Here is a 20,042-nt window from a genome sequence, read left to right as displayed (position 1 = left end):
AGCCTTGGGCTGAGAAACCAACACCGGTTGACGGTCCGGGCAGTTTCGGCTGCGAAACCAACAACTAGTAGCTCTCTACTCCACTTGGGTAAGATGCCTGGGTGGACGCTGGGAGCAACGACAAGGCTCAACCAGGCTTCGGCTTGGGGGAGCACCGAAGATCCCTGACCCTTGCTGTGGCCTTCTGGCTCGGAGGGACGGGGTTGATTTTTGGGGACCCTCTCCTCACGGTGGGGTCCACACGAATCCTAGCCTTTGCACTGTTTTTGGTGTGACTTCGGTCATGCATTTTTTGTGGTGCTTTGGAAAGCTTCATTAAATCAAAATCTGTTCTTATCAGTTTAATATCTGATACGTCCCCTATCTGGGGACCATATATTAAATGGATTTTTAGAACAGGGAGATGGAAAAAGAGCTTGCTCTGTCCACTCCACGCATTGACCTGGTATTGCAGTACCTCCAGGAACGGTGCACCCCTTCTTAACCCAGTTTCCAAAAGCAGAACTCAATTCACCTGATTCATATTAGCCCGATTTAATGAATTGGAAGAAAGCATACGTCTTCATATGCACCTCAATTTGGCCCATTCACTTTTCACACTTCCTCCTTTTGTTTTTTATCTTTCACACTTTTGACTTTCTTTATTCATCCAAATAGCAAACTCATCACCACTCAACCTGACCAACTCGGCTATGTCCCCGTGCTGCAGTTCTCTGTCTTATCTAGATCATTTGCAATTGAATGGAATAGATCCCTTTTGGACAAAGTGGATTCACCTGCTGCTGCAGTGACCACAGGTGTGATAACATCTAGAATTGGCATCTGGTGCGATCTCTCCGCTTCCACTCCAAAGAAAGTTACCTGTTTATTCCTATCATGCATTGGTTTTTGGGGTTTTCTTTGAGTAATGATGATCTCTTTAGTAGTCTGTTGGCGCCCTCTCCTGGAGGAATAGTTTGCTTGCTCTTGGACATTCTAAAAGAGAGGTCATGATAGACATTGAGCTTCTGAGCTCAATTGGGGACAGTCATGGGTGATGAATGTTTGCAACCTACTGCGAAGCCTCATACCGCAATATAAGGAACGTCAAATACTAAGAAAGGGCGGCCTATGAAAGAATTACTACTTTCAATAAGTACACTTAAACGGCTAATTGGGAATAGAAAAACTGTAAAAAGCCCTCTGAGAAAGCCCCCCTCTAACCTTTGATAGTAAGCTTTTCTGTAGTCTGCCTGTTGATGTATTTTCCGTTTGAACTGTGCACAACATGAAGAGACGGAACACTGGCGGCTTGTCACAATGCCCCCCGATGACATCACAATAGCGCTGCTGCCTAGAAAACAAGCTGCGCAGAAGAAGTTGTTCTTTGGGTGGGAGGGTGGGCTAGTGGAAGGAGGGGGCAATCTCTTTTTTTCCCGGGTGGTAGGGGGATGACAGGAGAAGGGAAGCGGGTGGTGAGAAAGGTACAGAGGGCAGGGTTTGGGGGCTGGGAAGGAAAGGGAAAAGATTAGGGTTTGGGGATGATGAAAGGGCTTTCTACGGGTAAGGATGGCAAAGGGTGGCAGTGACGGAAAGTCAGGCAACCTGTCCTGTCCGTCTTTTTGTATCGTGAATTGGAAAGACTGCAAGGGGGAGGGGAGTTGCTTGCGCCCTAAAGGAGGAGTTATTCAGATTCATTGCAGTGGGCGGCGGCTGCAAAACGCACCATTCTTCTTGTTTTGGCTCTGCAAAGCAGCCTTTTCAAGGGTTGGCTTGGGTGACAAAATGTCTTGTGTAGGCGTGGGTTTGTCTCCCTCTCGCTCTCTCTCCCTAAGATGTGTCCGGCATAGGCCAGGGTGCCACTCGAGGCCCAAACCAATTCTGGTTATCGCTTCTCGGCCTTTTGGCTAAGATCAAGTGTAGTATCTGTTCTTATCAGTTTAATATCTGATACGTCCCCTATCTGGGGACCATATATTAAATGGATTTTTAGAACAGGGAGATGGAAAAAGAGCTTGCTCTGTCCACTCCACGCATTGACCTGGTATTGCAGTACCTCCAGGAACGGTGCACCCCTTCTTAACCCAGTTTCCAAAAGCAGAACTCAATTCACCTGATTCATATTAGCCCGATTTAATGAATTGGAAGAAAGCATACGTCTTCATATGCACCTCAATTTGGCCCATTCACTTTTCACACTTCCTCCTTTTGTTTTTTATCTTTCACACTTTTGACTTTCTTTATTCATCCAAATAGCAAACTCATCACCACTCAACCTGACCAACTCGGCTATGTCCCCGTGCTGCAGTTCTCTGTCTTATCTAGATCATTTGCAATTGAATGGAATAGATCCCTTTTGGACAAAGTGGATTCACCTGCTGCTGCAGTGACCACAGGTGTGATAACATCTAGAATTGGCATCTGGTGCGATCTCTCCGCTTCCACTCCAAAGAAAGTTACCTGTTTATTCCTATCATGCATTGGTTTTTGGGGTTTTCTTTGAGTAATGATGATCTCTTTAGTAGTCTGTTGGCGCCCTCTCCTGGAGGAATAGTTTGCTTGCTCTTGGACATTCTAAAAGAGAGGTCATGATAGACATTGAGCTTCTGAGCTCAATTGGGGACAGTCATGGGTGATGAATGTTTGCAACCTACTGCGAAGCCTCATACCGCAATATAAGGAACGTCAAATACTAAGAAAGGGCGGCCTATGAAAGAATTACTACTTTCAATAAGTACACTTAAACGGCTAATTGGGAATAGAAAAACTGTAAAAAGCCCTCTGAGAAAGCCCCCCTCTAACCTTTGATAGTAAGCTTTTCTGTAGTCTGCCTGTTGATGTATTTTCCGTTTGAACTGTGCACAACATGAAGAGACGGAACACTGGCGGCTTGTCACAATGCCCCCCGATGACATCACAATAGCGCTGCTGCCTAGAAAACAAGCTGCGCAGAAGAAGTTGTTCTTTGGGTGGGAGGGTGGGCTAGTGGAAGGAGGGGGCAATCTCTTTTTTTCCCGGGTGGTAGGGGGATGACAGGAGAAGGGAAGCGGGTGGTGAGAAAGGTACAGAGGGCAGGGTTTGGGGGCTGGGAAGGAAAGGGAAAAGATTAGGGTTTGGGGATGATGAAAGGGCTTTCTACGGGTAAGGATGGCAAAGGGTGGCAGTGACGGAAAGTCAGGCAACCTGTCCTGTCCGTCTTTTTGTATCGTGAATTGGAAAGACTGCAAGGGGGAGGGGAGTTGCTTGCGCCCTAAAGGAGGAGTTATTCAGATTCATTGCAGTGGGCGGCGGCTGCAAAACGCACCATTCTTCTTGTTTTGGCTCTGCAAAGCAGCCTTTTCAAGGGTTGGCTTGGGTGACAAAATGTCTTGTGTAGGCGTGGGTTTGTCTCCCTCTCGCTCTCTCTCCCTAAGATGTGTCCGGCATAGGCCAGGGTGCCACTCGAGGCCCAAACCAATTCTGGTTATCGCTTCTCGGCCTTTTGGCTAAGATCAAGTGTAGTATCTGTTCTTATCAGTTTAATATCTGATACGTCCCCTATCTGGGGACCATATATTAAATGGATTTTTAGAACAGGGAGATGGAAAAAGAGCTTGCTCTGTCCACTCCACGCATTGACCTGGTATTGCAGTACCTCCAGGAACGGTGCACCCCTTCTTAACCCAGTTTCCAAAAGCAGAACTCAATTCACCTGATTCATATTAGCCCGATTTAATGAATTGGAAGAAAGCATACGTCTTCATATGCACCTCAATTTGGCCCATTCACTTTTCACACTTCCTCCTTTTGTTTTTTATCTTTCACACTTTTGACTTTCTTTATTCATCCAAATAGCAAACTCATCACCACTCAACCTGACCAACTCGGCTATGTCCCCGTGCTGCAGTTCTCTGTCTTATCTAGATCATTTGCAATTGAATGGAATAGATCCCTTTTGGACAAAGTGGATTCACCTGCTGCTGCAGTGACCACAGGTGTGATAACATCTAGAATTGGCATCTGGTGCGATCTCTCCGCTTCCACTCCAAAGAAAGTTACCTGTTTATTCCTATCATGCATTGGTTTTTGGGGTTTTCTTTGAGTAATGATGATCTCTTTAGTAGTCTGTTGGCGCCCTCTCCTGGAGGAATAGTTTGCTTGCTCTTGGACATTCTAAAAGAGAGGTCATGATAGACATTGAGCTTCTGAGCTCAATTGGGGACAGTCATGGGTGATGAATGTTTGCAACCTACTGCGAAGCCTCATACCGCAATATAAGGAACGTCAAATACTAAGAAAGGGCGGCCTATGAAAGAATTACTACTTTCAATAAGTACACTTAAACGGCTAATTGGGAATAGAAAAACTGTAAAAAGCCCTCTGAGAAAGCCCCCCTCTAACCTTTGATAGTAAGCTTTTCTGTAGTCTGCCTGTTGATGTATTTTCCGTTTGAACTGTGCACAACATGAAGAGACGGAACACTGGCGGCTTGTCACAATGCCCCCCGATGACATCACAATAGCGCTGCTGCCTAGAAAACAAGCTGCGCAGAAGAAGTTGTTCTTTGGGTGGGAGGGTGGGCTAGTGGAAGGAGGGGGCAATCTCTTTTTTTCCCGGGTGGTAGGGGGATGACAGGAGAAGGGAAGCGGGTGGTGAGAAAGGTACAGAGGGCAGGGTTTGGGGGCTGGGAAGGAAAGGGAAAAGATTAGGGTTTGGGGATGATGAAAGGGCTTTCTACGGGTAAGGATGGCAAAGGGTGGCAGTGACGGAAAGTCAGGCAACCTGTCCTGTCCGTCTTTTTGTATCGTGAATTGGAAAGACTGCAAGGGGGAGGGGAGTTGCTTGCGCCCTAAAGGAGGAGTTATTCAGATTCATTGCAGTGGGCGGCGGCTGCAAAACGCACCATTCTTCTTGTTTTGGCTCTGCAAAGCAGCCTTTTCAAGGGTTGGCTTGGGTGACAAAATGTCTTGTGTAGGCGTGGGTTTGTCTCCCTCTCGCTCTCTCTCCCTAAGATGTGTCCGGCATAGGCCAGGGTGCCACTCGAGGCCCAAACCAATTCTGGTTATCGCTTCTCGGCCTTTTGGCTAAGATCAAGTGTAGTATCTGTTCTTATCAGTTTAATATCTGATACGTCCCCTATCTGGGGACCATATATTAAATGGATTTTTAGAACAGGGAGATGGAAAAAGAGCTTGCTCTGTCCACTCCACGCATTGACCTGGTATTGCAGTACCTCCAGGAACGGTGCACCCCTTCTTAACCCAGTTTCCAAAAGCAGAACTCAATTCACCTGATTCATATTAGCCCGATTTAATGAATTGGAAGAAAGCATACGTCTTCATATGCACCTCAATTTGGCCCATTCACTTTTCACACTTCCTCCTTTTGTTTTTTATCTTTCACACTTTTGACTTTCTTTATTCATCCAAATAGCAAACTCATCACCACTCAACCTGACCAACTCGGCTATGTCCCCGTGCTGCAGTTCTCTGTCTTATCTAGATCATTTGCAATTGAATGGAATAGATCCCTTTTGGACAAAGTGGATTCACCTGCTGCTGCAGTGACCACAGGTGTGATAACATCTAGAATTGGCATCTGGTGCGATCTCTCCGCTTCCACTCCAAAGAAAGTTACCTGTTTATTCCTATCATGCATTGGTTTTTGGGGTTTTCTTTGAGTAATGATGATCTCTTTAGTAGTCTGTTGGCGCCCTCTCCTGGAGGAATAGTTTGCTTGCTCTTGGACATTCTAAAAGAGAGGTCATGATAGACATTGAGCTTCTGAGCTCAATTGGGGACAGTCATGGGTGATGAATGTTTGCAACCTACTGCGAAGCCTCATACCGCAATATAAGGAACGTCAAATACTAAGAAAGGGCGGCCTATGAAAGAATTACTACTTTCAATAAGTACACTTAAACGGCTAATTGGGAATAGAAAAACTGTAAAAAGCCCTCTGAGAAAGCCCCCCTCTAACCTTTGATAGTAAGCTTTTCTGTAGTCTGCCTGTTGATGTATTTTCCGTTTGAACTGTGCACAACATGAAGAGACGGAACACTGGCGGCTTGTCACAATGCCCCCCGATGACATCACAATAGCGCTGCTGCCTAGAAAACAAGCTGCGCAGAAGAAGTTGTTCTTTGGGTGGGAGGGTGGGCTAGTGGAAGGAGGGGGCAATCTCTTTTTTTCCCGGGTGGTAGGGGGATGACAGGAGAAGGGAAGCGGGTGGTGAGAAAGGTACAGAGGGCAGGGTTTGGGGGCTGGGAAGGAAAGGGAAAAGATTAGGGTTTGGGGATGATGAAAGGGCTTTCTACGGGTAAGGATGGCAAAGGGTGGCAGTGACGGAAAGTCAGGCAACCTGTCCTGTCCGTCTTTTTGTATCGTGAATTGGAAAGACTGCAAGGGGGAGGGGAGTTGCTTGCGCCCTAAAGGAGGAGTTATTCAGATTCATTGCAGTGGGCGGCGGCTGCAAAACGCACCATTCTTCTTGTTTTGGCTCTGCAAAGCAGCCTTTTCAAGGGTTGGCTTGGGTGACAAAATGTCTTGTGTAGGCGTGGGTTTGTCTCCCTCTCGCTCTCTCTCCCTAAGATGTGTCCGGCATAGGCCAGGGTGCCACTCGAGGCCCAAACCAATTCTGGTTATCGCTTCTCGGCCTTTTGGCTAAGATCAAGTGTAGTATCTGTTCTTATCAGTTTAATATCTGATACGTCCCCTATCTGGGGACCATATATTAAATGGATTTTTAGAACAGGGAGATGGAAAAAGAGCTTGCTCTGTCCACTCCACGCATTGACCTGGTATTGCAGTACCTCCAGGAACGGTGCACCCCTTCTTAACCCAGTTTCCAAAAGCAGAACTCAATTCACCTGATTCATATTAGCCCGATTTAATGAATTGGAAGAAAGCATACGTCTTCATATGCACCTCAATTTGGCCCATTCACTTTTCACACTTCCTCCTTTTGTTTTTTATCTTTCACACTTTTGACTTTCTTTATTCATCCAAATAGCAAACTCATCACCACTCAACCTGACCAACTCGGCTATGTCCCCGTGCTGCAGTTCTCTGTCTTATCTAGATCATTTGCAATTGAATGGAATAGATCCCTTTTGGACAAAGTGGATTCACCTGCTGCTGCAGTGACCACAGGTGTGATAACATCTAGAATTGGCATCTGGTGCGATCTCTCCGCTTCCACTCCAAAGAAAGTTACCTGTTTATTCCTATCATGCATTGGTTTTTGGGGTTTTCTTTGAGTAATGATGATCTCTTTAGTAGTCTGTTGGCGCCCTCTCCTGGAGGAATAGTTTGCTTGCTCTTGGACATTCTAAAAGAGAGGTCATGATAGACATTGAGCTTCTGAGCTCAATTGGGGACAGTCATGGGTGATGAATGTTTGCAACCTACTGCGAAGCCTCATACCGCAATATAAGGAACGTCAAATACTAAGAAAGGGCGGCCTATGAAAGAATTACTACTTTCAATAAGTACACTTAAACGGCTAATTGGGAATAGAAAAACTGTAAAAAGCCCTCTGAGAAAGCCCCCCTCTAACCTTTGATAGTAAGCTTTTCTGTAGTCTGCCTGTTGATGTATTTTCCGTTTGAACTGTGCACAACATGAAGAGACGGAACACTGGCGGCTTGTCACAATGCCCCCCGATGACATCACAATAGCGCTGCTGCCTAGAAAACAAGCTGCGCAGAAGAAGTTGTTCTTTGGGTGGGAGGGTGGGCTAGTGGAAGGAGGGGGCAATCTCTTTTTTTCCCGGGTGGTAGGGGGATGACAGGAGAAGGGAAGCGGGTGGTGAGAAAGGTACAGAGGGCAGGGTTTGGGGGCTGGGAAGGAAAGGGAAAAGATTAGGGTTTGGGGATGATGAAAGGGCTTTCTACGGGTAAGGATGGCAAAGGGTGGCAGTGACGGAAAGTCAGGCAACCTGTCCTGTCCGTCTTTTTGTATCGTGAATTGGAAAGACTGCAAGGGGGAGGGGAGTTGCTTGCGCCCTAAAGGAGGAGTTATTCAGATTCATTGCAGTGGGCGGCGGCTGCAAAACGCACCATTCTTCTTGTTTTGGCTCTGCAAAGCAGCCTTTTCAAGGGTTGGCTTGGGTGACAAAATGTCTTGTGTAGGCGTGGGTTTGTCTCCCTCTCGCTCTCTCTCCCTAAGATGTGTCCGGCATAGGCCAGGGTGCCACTCGAGGCCCAAACCAATTCTGGTTATCGCTTCTCGGCCTTTTGGCTAAGATCAAGTGTAGTATCTGTTCTTATCAGTTTAATATCTGATACGTCCCCTATCTGGGGACCATATATTAAATGGATTTTTAGAACAGGGAGATGGAAAAAGAGCTTGCTCTGTCCACTCCACGCATTGACCTGGTATTGCAGTACCTCCAGGAACGGTGCACCCCTTCTTAACCCAGTTTCCAAAAGCAGAACTCAATTCACCTGATTCATATTAGCCCGATTTAATGAATTGGAAGAAAGCATACGTCTTCATATGCACCTCAATTTGGCCCATTCACTTTTCACACTTCCTCCTTTTGTTTTTTATCTTTCACACTTTTGACTTTCTTTATTCATCCAAATAGCAAACTCATCACCACTCAACCTGACCAACTCGGCTATGTCCCCGTGCTGCAGTTCTCTGTCTTATCTAGATCATTTGCAATTGAATGGAATAGATCCCTTTTGGACAAAGTGGATTCACCTGCTGCTGCAGTGACCACAGGTGTGATAACATCTAGAATTGGCATCTGGTGCGATCTCTCCGCTTCCACTCCAAAGAAAGTTACCTGTTTATTCCTATCATGCATTGGTTTTTGGGGTTTTCTTTGAGTAATGATGATCTCTTTAGTAGTCTGTTGGCGCCCTCTCCTGGAGGAATAGTTTGCTTGCTCTTGGACATTCTAAAAGAGAGGTCATGATAGACATTGAGCTTCTGAGCTCAATTGGGGACAGTCATGGGTGATGAATGTTTGCAACCTACTGCGAAGCCTCATACCGCAATATAAGGAACGTCAAATACTAAGAAAGGGCGGCCTATGAAAGAATTACTACTTTCAATAAGTACACTTAAACGGCTAATTGGGAATAGAAAAACTGTAAAAAGCCCTCTGAGAAAGCCCCCCTCTAACCTTTGATAGTAAGCTTTTCTGTAGTCTGCCTGTTGATGTATTTTCCGTTTGAACTGTGCACAACATGAAGAGACGGAACACTGGCGGCTTGTCACAATGCCCCCCGATGACATCACAATAGCGCTGCTGCCTAGAAAACAAGCTGCGCAGAAGAAGTTGTTCTTTGGGTGGGAGGGTGGGCTAGTGGAAGGAGGGGGCAATCTCTTTTTTTCCCGGGTGGTAGGGGGATGACAGGAGAAGGGAAGCGGGTGGTGAGAAAGGTACAGAGGGCAGGGTTTGGGGGCTGGGAAGGAAAGGGAAAAGATTAGGGTTTGGGGATGATGAAAGGGCTTTCTACGGGTAAGGATGGCAAAGGGTGGCAGTGACGGAAAGTCAGGCAACCTGTCCTGTCCGTCTTTTTGTATCGTGAATTGGAAAGACTGCAAGGGGGAGGGGAGTTGCTTGCGCCCTAAAGGAGGAGTTATTCAGATTCATTGCAGTGGGCGGCGGCTGCAAAACGCACCATTCTTCTTGTTTTGGCTCTGCAAAGCAGCCTTTTCAAGGGTTGGCTTGGGTGACAAAATGTCTTGTGTAGGCGTGGGTTTGTCTCCCTCTCGCTCTCTCTCCCTAAGATGTGTCCGGCATAGGCCAGGGTGCCACTCGAGGCCCAAACCAATTCTGGTTATCGCTTCTCGGCCTTTTGGCTAAGATCAAGTGTAGTATCTGTTCTTATCAGTTTAATATCTGATACGTCCCCTATCTGGGGACCATATATTAAATGGATTTTTAGAACAGGGAGATGGAAAAAGAGCTTGCTCTGTCCACTCCACGCATTGACCTGGTATTGCAGTACCTCCAGGAACGGTGCACCCCTTCTTAACCCAGTTTCCAAAAGCAGAACTCAATTCACCTGATTCATATTAGCCCGATTTAATGAATTGGAAGAAAGCATACGTCTTCATATGCACCTCAATTTGGCCCATTCACTTTTCACACTTCCTCCTTTTGTTTTTTATCTTTCACACTTTTGACTTTCTTTATTCATCCAAATAGCAAACTCATCACCACTCAACCTGACCAACTCGGCTATGTCCCCGTGCTGCAGTTCTCTGTCTTATCTAGATCATTTGCAATTGAATGGAATAGATCCCTTTTGGACAAAGTGGATTCACCTGCTGCTGCAGTGACCACAGGTGTGATAACATCTAGAATTGGCATCTGGTGCGATCTCTCCGCTTCCACTCCAAAGAAAGTTACCTGTTTATTCCTATCATGCATTGGTTTTTGGGGTTTTCTTTGAGTAATGATGATCTCTTTAGTAGTCTGTTGGCGCCCTCTCCTGGAGGAATAGTTTGCTTGCTCTTGGACATTCTAAAAGAGAGGTCATGATAGACATTGAGCTTCTGAGCTCAATTGGGGACAGTCATGGGTGATGAATGTTTGCAACCTACTGCGAAGCCTCATACCGCAATATAAGGAACGTCAAATACTAAGAAAGGGCGGCCTATGAAAGAATTACTACTTTCAATAAGTACACTTAAACGGCTAATTGGGAATAGAAAAACTGTAAAAAGCCCTCTGAGAAAGCCCCCCTCTAACCTTTGATAGTAAGTGTCACAAACCACCGGGGGGTCACTCAGAAATCCCCCGCGCTGGCTACCAGTACGTCACAATCGGGGGGTAACAAGCAGGAGTCAACCCTCCTTTATACCTCCCGACCGACAGACAGAGCACGTGACGCGCTCTCTAGCGCCCCTCTTATAGTCAGGCCAATTATGGAATTGCCCGACAATAAGCAAGGAGGCCGCTATACTACTTATGCCGATTATTGAAGGGTCCCCGGTGAGAGTAAGGTATATATTCCCCCGACCTCCGCGGGCGGAATATATAATATCTTCCCGGATCTCACTGGCCTCCCCACAATAATCCTTGGCACAACTCGCTGCCACCAACCGATTTACGGTAACTATTAGCCGAACACACAGACGTGGGATTCAAGATCGAGATAACAGAACAGCCCAAGATTAATTATATAATTTAATCGCCTAAAGCCACACTAGAAACTACAATATATACAATAGGGAATCTACAGAATATACATATGTCAGAGTACAGTTACAATCAAAGCATGGGTTACAAACAGGCATACACAGTTCCAGCAGTTACCTTGTTGCGTCTGGCCACAGGGGGGCGCTGTAGACCAGGTTTCTAGGATTCTTCCTCACAGGTCTTTCCCAACCAGGCCCCCGAGCAGAAGAACGCTGGAAAATGGCCGAAGTAGGGTTATCAACCTGGGCAAATCCAGGTCTCCTCCTACCTTAGTGACCTCACAGGGAAGCACTGCCACTCCCCCTGCATGGATCAGAATTATCCAGAAAAGGGGATTTTGGCCATAACTTTGCCTGGGAGCGTCGTAGGCGGACGCCAATGCTCTCATTGTGACAGTTATGAATTTAGCTGCAGAACGAGGGGACTCATGACCTGTCTACGAGTTCCCATATGGCTGATATCACGTTTGGTGTGTTTCCCAATGTCCTACTTCCATAAAAAGGGTGTGCCAGCATCGTCCACATGCGGAGACACCATTGTTATGGTTGCCATATTTATCGGAGATATGGCTTGCGAGATATGAACCATTTTTTACTGGAGTCGTTCTGTCTGGCTATTTCCATAGCCTTGCTAACTAGCTAGCAGCTCCTACTACAGGGTGACGGCAGGGAGTCATCCTGTATCCATTGTCCTAAAGCCACCTAATTTCCATATCACAGGACATGGCCATGGATTTGTTGCTAAACCAGTTGTGTGAAGGGAAGGGGGTAGTGACACCAGGAGAGGGCTTCCTGACATGACTTGAATGTCATGATTTATCGTCATATCTCCGGATTTACCTCACACCTCCCCCCTTTTGAGGGCGCTAGGGGGCAGCACACTCCGGTGTTCCCCCGTGCGCCCGTCCGCGACCTCTCCTTGTCGGGACAGCCCGTCTGCGTTACCGTGGTCACGGCCCCTTTTGTGGCGAATGGTGAAGTTGTATTGCTGGAGCGCAAGGCTCCATCGCAACAATCGCCCATTCGTCCCAGAGACGGTGTGCAACCAGCTGAGGGGATTGTGGTCCGTCTCCACGATGAAGTGGCGCCCGTATAGATAGGGTTGCAGACGCTGCAGGGCCCACACTATGGCCAGGCACTCCTTCTCCATTGTAGAATAGGCCACTTCCCTTGGTAACAGCTTCCTGCTCAGGTACAAGACTGGGTGCTCTTGGCTCGCAGAGTCCACCTGGCTGAGCACCGCACCGAGGCCGAAGTCACTGGCGTCGGTCTGTACTACAAACGGCCGCGTGAAGTCGGCTGCCTGTAGCACGGGCGGGCTGGACAGGGCGTCCTTTAGGGCCCGGAAGGCTGTCTCGCAGTCCACTGTCCAATCGACTGCAGAGGGCAGCTTCTTCTTGGTGAGGTCCGTCAAGGGCTTTGCCAGGCTACTATAGCATGGAACAAACCTCCTATAGTACCCAGCGGTCCCCAAGAAGGACATCACCTGCTTCTTGGTCCTGGGGGTGGGCCAGGATGCGATGGCCTCCACTTTCTCAGGCTCGGGCTTCAGCGTTCCCCCACCTACCCGGTGACCGAGGTACTGGACCTCGCTCATGGCCAGCTGACACTTTCCCGGCTTGATGGTCAAACCTGCCCGGTGGATCCGCCTGAGCACCTGTGCTAGATGCTCTAGGTGGTCCTCCCAGGTGGGACTGAAGACGGCAATGTCATCCAGGTACGCGGCCGCGTACCCTTCAAGTCCCTTGAGCAGGGTGTTGACCATCCGCTGGAAAGTGGCAGGGGCATTCCTCATCCCGAATGGCATCACCGTGGACTCGTACAGTCCAAATGGGGTAATAAAGGCAGAGCGTTCCCTGGCCTTGCGAGTCAGGGGGATCTGCCAATATCCCCGGCTCAGGTCCATGATGGTCAGGTACTGAGCCCCGGCCAACTGATCGAGCAGGTCATCGATGCGTGGCATTGGGTACGCATCGGCGACCGTGACAGCATTGAGCCCCCTGTAGTCCACGCAGAACCGAGTGGTTCGGTCCTTCTTAGGGACGAGGACTACAGGCGAGGCCCAAGCGCTGTTGGATGCCTGGATCACCCCCAGCTTCAGCATCTCGTCAATCTCCTGGCGCATGTGTTGCTGCACTTCCAGGGAGACCCGATATGCTGAACGCCGGATCGGGGGATGATCCCCAGTGTCCACGTGATGGACAGCCAAGTCAGTCCTTCCGGGCTGGTTGGTAAACAACCCCCGGAAGGGGTGTAGGGTGGCCCACAGCTGGGACCGTTGGTCCTCCAAGAGCTGGTGGCCAACCTCCACATCCTCAAGGGATCCGCCTGCCCTAACCTGGGCTAGCATATCCAAGAGGGTTTCCGCTTCTCCCTCCTCGGGCAGGTTGCACACGGGGAGCGCACATGCCTCCCGCTCATGATGTGCCTTCATCATGTTCACATGGAAGGGCTTCCGCCTTCCACGGGCAGGGTCCAGGGTGACCAGGTACGTTACAGGGTTGAGCTGCTGGTACACGAGGTATGGGCCTTCCCAGGCTGCCTGAAGCTTGTCCTGTGGTACGGGGACCAGTACCCACACCTTTTGACCCACTTGGTAGGTCCTCTCACAAGCGTTCTGGTCGTACCAACGCTTCTGATCGGCCTGGGCTTGAGCCATATTGTCGTGTACCAGTTGCGTCAAGGCCTGCATTTTGTCCCGGAAGCGCATGACATACTCGATAACCGACACTCCAGGGGTGGCCAAATCCCCTTCCCAAGCCTCTTTCACCAGAGCCAGGGGGCCCCGCACACGTCGCCCGTACAGGAGCTCAAACGGTGAGAATCCTGTTGAGGCCTGTGGAACCTCCCGGTAAGCAAATAACAGGTGTGGGAGATACCGCTCCCAGTCACGCCCATGGGAGTCGACCAACATCTTAAGCATCTGCTTCAAGGTGCCATTGAACCGCTCGCACAGGCCATTAGTCTGTGGATGGTACGGGCTGGCCACCAGATGTCGCACCTGGACTTGCTTACAGAGGGTCTCCATCAGCTGGGACATGAATTGGGTCCCCCGGTCAGTGAGCATTTCCTGGGGAAAACCCACTCGGGAGAAAATCTCCAGCAATGCGGTGGCCACCTTGTCAGCCCGAATGGACGACAAGGCCACTGCTTCTGGGTACCGGGTGGCATAGTCCACTACCGTCAGTATGAAGCGTTTCCCGGAGCTGCTGGGGATGGCCAGCGGGCCGACCAGATCCACAGCCACCCTCCTGAAAGGCTCATCGATGATTGGCAGAGATACTAGTGGGGCTTTGGGGTGTGGCCCCGCCTTCCCCACTCTCTGACAGGTTTCACACGAACGGCAGTAGGCAGCCACATCGGCCCCCATTTTTGGCCAGTAGAAATGCTGGTTTAACCTGGCCTTGGTCTTAGCGATCCCTAGGTGTCCGGCCATCGGAATCTCATGTGCGATCCGCAACAACTCCGTCCGGAACGGATAGGGTACCACCAACTGTCGGTCCCTGGGCCACGCCTCCGGTGAACCCTGCTGGACCGTGGCCCGGTACAGCCGTCCTTGGTCCCAGACCACTCGCTCCGGGTCCGAGTCCGAGGGAGGCTGTGCCGCCTGCTCCTTTAGAGCTTTCAGGCTGTCGTCAGCTTCTAACGCTGCCTGAAACCCCTGACCAGATGTGGCCAGAATCGACGAGACTGTCACATCTTCGGTCAGTACCCCGGGACCTGTGTCCTGGCCTCCACCTGACTCGGCTGCCACTTGGTCAGAAGGGGAAGAGCTATCGGACCTCCGGGAGGCCCCTTGGCTTCCAGCACTCCCACTGCGGGTGACAGCGGCCACAGCCGCTGCGACCGTGGGTCGTGCCTGCTCCTCCTCCGTTCCTGACCAAGTCGCCGGTTCAGGCAGACCTACCTGGCTTCCTGACACCCCGGTTGTGGGGGAACCCTGCACCGAGATCTTACCTGGGAGCACTTCCGCTCCTGGACCGGCCCCAATCTCACCTGCCTGTTCCCCTCCTGCAGCAACAGAACCCCGGTGTGAAATCTCTGGGGACCCCACATTTGCTGTGGTAGCCCCCACCCCACACACTGGTCCTCCCCCTGCAGCACCCTGCTCTCTGCTTATCCCTGCAGAGGGCAACAGATCCCAGCTCACAGGCTGGTTACTTGTAGAGGCATTGTCACACCTTTCTCTGACCCCCTCCCCTGTCACAGCTGCAGCTGTGTGTGTGTCTATGGTGTCTGTGCAAGCAGAAATATCAGAGTTCACTCCCTCCTCCCTTACATCATTCATAGATAACACATTAACATTGTTAGGAGTCATGTCAGTACGGGCTGAAGGTTCAGCCCTTGGTTGGGGCCCAAACTGGGAGGTTATCTGCCCCAAATCTGTCCCAAGTAGCACGTTTGCAGGGATCCGATCAGTTACCCCCACCTCCCTCACCCCCCGCCCTGCGCCCCAGTCCACATAAATGTCAGCAACAGGCAGCGCCGGGTCAATGCCTCCAATCCCGGAGACAGCGAGGGTTTTTCCAGGGATCAAGTCTTGGGGGGACACCATCTCAGGCCGCACCAGAGTCACTTCCGAGGCGCTGTCTCGCAGTCCTATGGTCACAGACTGGCCGACGGTGACAGGTTGGAAGCTGTCCAGGGACCTACCACCACCCCCACCCACACAATACACCTTGGGCGGCCCTTGGGACGGGGACGGAGCCGGGGCCTTGGGACGCTGAGGGCACATGGCCTTGAAGTGTCCAGGTAGGTTGCACTGGTGGCACCGTCTTGGTTCTGCCACGGGCCTGGAGAGGGGAGTTGAGGGGGACACCCCCTGCAGTCTAGGGGCAGGTGGGGCAGTCGCAGAGTTCATCTTACCCCCTCTCCAGGTGCTGCTGGTGGCTGCTCTCCTGGCTTCAGGAGCCCGGTTGTTGGTGTAGTCATCGGCAAGGGCAGCTGTAGCCGTGGACCCCTTTGGCTTCTGGTCTCGGATGAACTGGCGGAGATCCTCAGGGCAGTTCCACAAGAGTTGCTCCGTGATGAACAAGTCCAGGATCTCCGGTCCGGTGGAAAGCTGCAGGCCTTGGGTCCAGTGGTCGGCAGCTCGGGCAAGTGCCCGCCTGTGGTCAGCCCAGGAGTCCTTTGGTCCCTTCTGTAGGCTCCGGAACTTCTTGCGGTAGGACTCCGGGGTGAGGTTGTACTGTTGGATCAGGGCCCGCTTGATGGTGTCGTAGCCCTGATCTGCCTCAGCAGGCAAGTCCCCAAGGATATCCAGGGCCTTACCCCTTAAACGGGGGGTCAGGTATTTGGCCCACTGGTCCTTGTTCAGATGATGCTGCAAGCAAGTCCGTTCAAAAGCAGTCAAGAAAGAGTCCAAGTCTCCATCCTTCTCCAGCACTGGGAAGTCCTCAACACGGACCTTTGGAAGTTTGGTGTCTTGAAGGTCACGTGTGGCTGATGAGGGCCGGAGCTGAGCTAGCTGCAGCTGGTAGTCACGCTCTGCCTGGCGCTCTTCACGCGCTGCCTGCCGCTCTGCCCTGCGCTCTGCCATGAGTATCTCGTAGGTATCCCGGTCTCCAGCCTGGAGAAGGGCCATAGCCATTTGAAGAAGGCTATCCGAGCCTCCCAGGCTCGGTGGAATGGCACGTGGTGATCTGCGGCCCGCTGCGGAGCCTGGTGCTTCACTGTCCATTGCAGAGCGGAGGGCTGGCATCTGGCTCGTTGAGGAACCTTGGGCGAGCTCCTCCTCATCTTGTCCAGCAGTCCCAGGTTGTGCGATGTCCTCTGCAGAGCTGTTCTCTGGCGTCGGGCTCCTGGAGGGCTCGTGGACAACCTCCTCATCGTCTCTGGCCTGAGCATCGGCCATTCCTTTGGCTTTGCTCCTGGTGCTATCAGCCATTGTTGCAGACTTTGGTCACTGACACAGAACTGACACCTGATGCCTCCACACACCTTACAGTATCTGCACTCTGACACTCTAGTGTTGAGCTAGTCTGAAGACCCCAGCAGCCACAGCTGCTGCAGGCAGTCTTTAGTGTCTGGGAGTATGGGTCTCACACTCACACACACTATTATCTCGATCCCACCGCTTGCCACCAATATGTCACAAACCACCAGGGGGTCACTCAGAAATCCCCCGCGCTGGCTACCAGTACGTCACAATCGGGGGGTAACAAGCAGGAGTCAACCCTCCTTTATACCTCCCGACCGACAGACAGAGCACGTGACGCGCTCTCTAGCGCCCCTCTTATAGTCAGGCCAATTATGGAATTGCCCGACAATAAGCAAGGAGGCCGCTATACTACTTATGCCGATTATTGAAGGGTCCCCGGTGAGAGTAAGGTATATATTCCCCCGACCTCCGCGGGCGGAATATATAATATCTTCCCGGATCTCACTGGCCTCCCCACAATAATCCTTGGCACAACTCGCTGCCACCAACCGATTTACGGTAACTATTAGCCGAACACACAGACGTGGGATTCAAGATCGAGATAACAGAACAGCCCAAGATTAATTATATAATTTAATCGCCTAAAGCCACACTAGAAACTACAATATATACAATAGGGAATCTACAGAATATACATATGTCAGAGTACAGTTACAATCAAAGCATGGGTTACAAACAGGCATACACAGTTCCAGCAGTTACCTTGTTGCGTCTGGCCACAGGGGGGCGCTGTAGACCAGGTTTCTAGGATTCTTCCTCACAGGTCTTTCCCAACCAGGCCCCCGAGCAGAAGAACGCTGGAAAATGGCCGAAGTAGGGTTATCAACCTGGGCAAATCCAGGTCTCCTCCTACCTTAGTGACCTCACAGGGAAGCACTGCCACTCCCCCTGCATGGATCAGAATTATCCAGAAAAGGGGATTTTGGCCATAACTTTGCCTGGGAGCGTCGTAGGCGGACGCCAATGCTCTCATTGTGACAGTTATGAATTTAGCTGCAGAACGAGGGGACTCATGACCTGTCTACGAGTTCCCATATGGCTGATATCACGTTTGGTGTGTTTCCCAATGTCCTACTTCCATAAAAAGGGTGTGCCAGCATCGTCCACATGCGGAGACACCATTGTTATGGTTGCCATATTTATCGGAGATATGGCTTGCGAGATATGAACCATTTTTTACTGGAGTCGTTCTGTCTGGCTATTTCCATAGCCTTGCTAACTAGCTAGCAGCTCCTACTACAGGGTGACGGCAGGGAGTCATCCTGTATCCATTGTCCTAAAGCCACCTAATTTCCATATCACAGGACATGGCCATGGATTTGTTGCTAAACCAGTTGTGTGAAGGGAAGGGGGTAGTGACACCAGGAGAGGGCTTCCTGACATGACTTGAATGTCATGATTTATCGTCATATCTCCGGATTTACCTCACAGTAAGCTTTTCTGTAGTCTGCCTGTTGATGTATTTTCCGTTTGAACTGTGCACAACATGAAGAGACGGAACACTGGCGGCTTGTCACAATGCCCCCCGATGACATCACAATAGCGCTGCTGCCTAGAAAACAAGCTGCGCAGAAGAAGTTGTTCTTTGGGTGGGAGGGTGGGCTAGTGGAAGGAGGGGGCAATCTCTTTTTTTCCCGGGTGGTAGGGGGATGACAGGAGAAGGGAAGCGGGTGGTGAGAAAGGTACAGAGGGCAGGGTTTGGGGGCTGGGAAGGAAAGGGAAAAGATTAGGGTTTGGGGATGATGAAAGGGCTTTCTACGGGTAAGGATGGCAAAGGGTGGCAGTGACGGAAAGTCAGGCAACCTGTCCTGTCCGTCTTTTTGTATCGTGAATTGGAAAGACTGCAAGGGGGAGGGGAGTTGCTTGCGCCCTAAAGGAGGAGTTATTCAGATTCATTGCAGTGGGCGGCGGCTGCAAAACGCACCATTCTTCTTGTTTTGGCTCTGCAAAGCAGCCTTTTCAAGGGTTGGCTTGGGTGACAAAATGTCTTGTGTAGGCGTGGGTTTGTCTCCCTCTCGCTCTCTCTCCCTAAGATGTGTCCGGCATAGGCCAGGGTGCCACTCGAGGCCCAAACCAATTCTGGTTATCGCTTCTCGGCCTTTTGGCTAAGATCAAGTGTAGTATCTGTTCTTATCAGTTTAATATCTGATACGTCCCCTATCTGGGGACCATATATTAAATGGATTTTTAGAACAGGGAGATGGAAAAAGAGCTTGCTCTGTCCACTCCACGCATTGACCTGGTATTGCAGTACCTCCAGGAACGGTGCACCCCTTCTTAACCCAGTTTCCAAAAGCAGAACTCAATTCACCTGATTCATATTAGCCCGATTTAATGAATTGGAAGAAAGCATACGTCTTCATATGCACCTCAATTTGGCCCATTCACTTTTCACACTTCCTCCTTTTGTTTTTTATCTTTCACACTTTTGACTTTCTTTATTCATCCAAATAGCAAACTCATCACCACTCAACCTGACCAACTCGGCTATGTCCCCGTGCTGCAGTTCTCTGTCTTATCTAGATCATTTGCAATTGAATGGAATAGATCCCTTTTGGACAAAGTGGATTCACCTGCTGCTGCAGTGACCACAGGTGTGATAACATCTAGAATTGGCATCTGGTGCGATCTCTCCGCTTCCACTCCAAAGAAAGTTACCTGTTTATTCCTATCATGCATTGGTTTTTGGGGTTTTCTTTGAGTAATGATGATCTCTTTAGTAGTCTGTTGGCGCCCTCTCCTGGAGGAATAGTTTGCTTGCTCTTGGACATTCTAAAAGAGAGGTCATGATAGACATTGAGCTTCTGAGCTCAATTGGGGACAGTCATGGGTGATGAATGTTTGCAACCTACTGCGAAGCCTCATACCGCAATATAAGGAACGTCAAATACTAAGAAAGGGCGGCCTATGAAAGAATTACTACTTTCAATAAGTACACTTAAACGGCTAATTGGGAATAGAAAAACTGTAAAAAGCCCTCT

At 50.0% G+C, this 20,042-nt stretch overlaps 8 non-coding genes across 8 annotated transcripts; all 8 read left to right on the top strand.

Annotated features, from left to right (window-relative positions):
• The first annotated feature begins 283 nt into the window (after positions 1-283).
• LOC142284484 (U2 spliceosomal RNA) lies at positions 284-479 on the top strand. Its single transcript, XR_012745987.1, has one exon. It is a non-coding gene; the product is annotated as a U2 spliceosomal RNA (small nuclear RNA).
• A 1,387-nt stretch (positions 480-1,866) lies between these two features.
• Positions 1,867-2,057, top strand: LOC142284532 (U2 spliceosomal RNA). The gene has a single exon (XR_012746031.1). It is a non-coding gene; the product is annotated as a U2 spliceosomal RNA (small nuclear RNA).
• Positions 2,058-3,444: 1,387 nt separating this feature from the next.
• On the top strand, positions 3,445-3,635 carry LOC142284531 (U2 spliceosomal RNA). Its single transcript, XR_012746030.1, has one exon. It is a non-coding gene; the product is annotated as a U2 spliceosomal RNA (small nuclear RNA).
• A 1,387-nt stretch (positions 3,636-5,022) lies between these two features.
• On the top strand, positions 5,023-5,213 carry LOC142284529 (U2 spliceosomal RNA). The gene has a single exon (XR_012746028.1). It is a non-coding gene; the product is annotated as a U2 spliceosomal RNA (small nuclear RNA).
• Positions 5,214-6,600: 1,387 nt separating this feature from the next.
• Positions 6,601-6,791, top strand: LOC142284528 (U2 spliceosomal RNA). The gene has a single exon (XR_012746027.1). It is a non-coding gene; the product is annotated as a U2 spliceosomal RNA (small nuclear RNA).
• Positions 6,792-8,178: 1,387 nt separating this feature from the next.
• Positions 8,179-8,369, top strand: LOC142284527 (U2 spliceosomal RNA). Its single transcript, XR_012746026.1, has one exon. It is a non-coding gene; the product is annotated as a U2 spliceosomal RNA (small nuclear RNA).
• A 1,387-nt stretch (positions 8,370-9,756) lies between these two features.
• LOC142284526 (U2 spliceosomal RNA) lies at positions 9,757-9,947 on the top strand. The gene has a single exon (XR_012746025.1). It is a non-coding gene; the product is annotated as a U2 spliceosomal RNA (small nuclear RNA).
• Positions 9,948-19,146: 9,199 nt separating this feature from the next.
• On the top strand, positions 19,147-19,337 carry LOC142284525 (U2 spliceosomal RNA). The gene has a single exon (XR_012746024.1). It is a non-coding gene; the product is annotated as a U2 spliceosomal RNA (small nuclear RNA).
• Positions 19,338-20,042: the final 705 nt, after the last annotated feature.

Source organism: Anomaloglossus baeobatrachus, unplaced genomic scaffold (genome assembly GCF_048569485.1).
Source record: "Anomaloglossus baeobatrachus isolate aAnoBae1 unplaced genomic scaffold, aAnoBae1.hap1 Scaffold_571, whole genome shotgun sequence".
NCBI lineage: Eukaryota > Metazoa > Chordata > Amphibia > Anura > Aromobatidae > Anomaloglossus > Anomaloglossus baeobatrachus.
The sequence above is the reverse complement of the archived record's forward strand: the minus strand, read 5'-3'. Positions and strand labels throughout refer to the sequence as shown.